Genomic DNA, 2,999 nt, shown 5'->3' with positions numbered 1-2,999 from the left:
ATTTATCTGGATCAGGTTATGCCCCAGATGTTGCTCTGACCGATGAGTTTATAAGAGAAAGTCTATTCTTTCAAAATATAATTCTATTCTTTTTTTGGTTCTTTTTAATGGTTAAATATGATACCTCCAATATAAAAGTTTTAAACTTTATAGCTATTGACATGTTTTTTAGGAGCCTCTAAATGATCGCTTTAAGCCTCTATTTGGAATGACTTAAAAAATAAAATACTTAAATTAAGTACTTTTGTCAATAAATATTATTTGACTTACAATTAAGTAAGTATTTATTTCAAAAATATGTTTTCAAGCTATTTTTTGAAAGAAAATATACTTAAAATAAGTAATACCAAACTATTTTTAAGCTTAGTAATGTGAGTAAGATTCACTAAGAAAAAAGGAGGGTCATATTTAAGCATGACACAATAAAATTGGTGTATTGTAAACTTGGCATAGTGTTCCCATTTTTATGAAAAAATCACTCTAATTATGTGCATTAATTAAGCTTGACACAGTCAAATTAATTATCTACTTTATCAAATAAAACAAAAAAGCATTCATCACGAAGTGATCAAAGTCTTAAATATAATATTTTAAATTATTGCAGCACGTCATCATTTTGACATTATCGCTTAGAGATATCTCACTATTTAACTTCTTTCGAAGTGAAAAATGAGCAAATTTTTTTTTAAGAAAGATCACAAGACCAAGAAAAAGGAGTTCTACAAAAAGAGTATGCTTAAAATTTTGATAATTTAATGACATAATCGCCCACCATTTGCTCATTATAATATATGTACTTAATTATGTTTTTTTGGTCTCAAAGATAGATTTTCATCTATAAGACTATATATCTAATAAAAAGAATAAAAACTCCCATCATTCTCACTCTTTCCCTACTTTTCTTCGACATACTTTTCATGCTTCAAAATTATTATATCTACTTATTCGTGCGAAAATTGAAATAAATTGTATCTCTACGTTTTGACAATTGTAAGGATTCATTTTTAATATTATTAAAGTGTGCTAGCTTCGGTGCAAGAATATGGCCAGCTACATGTCCTCAACTAGTTAATGTTTAAATGTATATTATAAAATAAAATGTACCTTCATTTGTTTAGAAACATCCGATAAAATTGGAACAATACAGAGAAGATTAGCATGGCCCCTGCGCAAGGATGACACGCATAAATCGAGAAATGGTATCAGAGCAATTACTCAGCCGAAAATGTGATGAGATTCACATCGCCTGAGTTTGGAAATGTGGATTTGCAATGAGGACGTTGCCTTTTGTAAGTGGGGGAGAATGTAATATCCCATGAAAGAAAGGTTTAAAAGGGATTGATGTCACTATTCATATCAATAAGGTGCACATTTTTTTTCGGAAGTCTTCCTATAAGAACTTCACGATTAAGCGTGTTTGACTTAAAGTAATATTGGAATGGGTGACCTTCTAGGAAGTTTTCTTAGGAAATGTGTGAGTGAAGACAAAATACACTAAAAGAGACACATGTTGATATGTGGGGCCACTCATTAGTTCAATAAGGCCCGCCCCTCTGTTGTCTGGTCCAAGTGGAGGAGGAGAGACACAATGCTCCCTGACAGACCCAGGTTGGGGCGTTCCAAAATGGCATTAACAAAATAAAATTAAATATTTTATTATTATTTTACATATTTATCATATAAATATAATTTTAATAAATTAATCTATTCGTGCTTTGTCAAACATTGTGAAAGATGATCGACTCAAGTTTATCCCCCGTAACCCCATTCTATGAATAGAACTGAAAACAAACCAAGCCACTAATCGAGCAACTCAGAAGCTCAATTTAGTAAAAGCTCATTCAGACTTGTTCATAATGTAACAAGTAATTTTGAAGCCCAATTTTATGGCTCGTGAAAAGTAAGGTGTGTCCCAAGAGAGGGGGTGAATTGAGTTTTTCAAATTTTCTTTAAAAACTCTTTATTTTACAAGTTTCTTTAGTTAAATGTTAACCCTAGCCAACTTTCTTTTCAGCAGTCACACAAATACAATGATCAATAATCCTTTGAACTTCAACCAACAATTTTTCCAAGTTCAATTCTTTATGTTAACAACCAGCTTAATTAAATTCTCAGAATCAATGAATGATTATAATATCAAATACTCAAGCAAATATAATTTGCAGCACTTTGGTAATTTCAGCTTTTGTTGATAGCCCTATGTGTATAATTGTTTCAAGCCCTATATTAAATTTGATTCCTCAATGCAAACCACAACTCAAATTTCAAATAACTCGGGATTTAAATAAACTCTTAGTTAATTTATCTTTGGGTATTAACCAATCAACGTACTCCTTTTGAGGTTTCCGCAATTAATATTGATCAACCAACGTACTCTCTTTCGGTTTTCTAAATCCCAAAACTAAATTAAACTTCAGTTTATTTAATTTCCAAACTACGTTGTATTTATGATCAAGAAATTAAATCATCCATGCAATATATAGGTATGCTGAAAAATAAATAGAGTAAGGGAAAGAAAAGGAGACCAAGGTTTTTACGAGGTTCGGCTTATCCCCAGCCTACGTCCTCGCCTTAGGCAAACCACCAAAGGATTCCACTATACATGTTTCTTTCCGAGCAGAACAAAACCTTACACACACCTTTAATAGGCTAGAGTAATCACCTCTTCAAGCGATACCCCACGCTTAGGCACTTCTTCAATAGGCTAGAGTAATCACCTCTCTAAGTGATACCCCCACGCTTGGTAAACGATCCAACAACCTGGAATCATCCAAGAACACTACAGAAATACAAGATAATCACTGCATACAAGAACACTCTCTTAAAGAGCAGATTAGTACAAATTCAGCACTATGTACATCAGAATTTAAATATCATGATGAAATAGGATGAAGCTCAAGTATAGAATTCACCAATTCCTTCTCTAGATGGATATCAGTAGTAGGAACTAGATTTGAGATGATCAGTACATCAGTTTCTCAGCCAAAGAGTATTGTAAT

General features: G+C 32.1%; 1 non-coding gene across 1 annotated transcript; it reads left to right on the top strand.

Moving 5' to 3' along the window:
- The first annotated feature begins 1,112 nt into the window (after positions 1–1,112).
- Positions 1,113–1,211, top strand: LOC131145259 (U6 spliceosomal RNA). The gene has a single exon (XR_009134045.1). It is a non-coding gene; the product is annotated as a U6 spliceosomal RNA (small nuclear RNA).
- The last annotated feature ends 1,788 nt before the right edge of the window (positions 1,212–2,999 follow it).

The sequence above is a fragment of the Malania oleifera genome, chromosome 12 (assembly GCF_029873635.1).
Source record: "Malania oleifera isolate guangnan ecotype guangnan chromosome 12, ASM2987363v1, whole genome shotgun sequence".
Classification (NCBI taxonomy): Eukaryota; Viridiplantae; Streptophyta; class Magnoliopsida; order Santalales; family Ximeniaceae; genus Malania; species Malania oleifera.
This window is presented reverse-complemented; position numbering and strand designations above follow the sequence as displayed.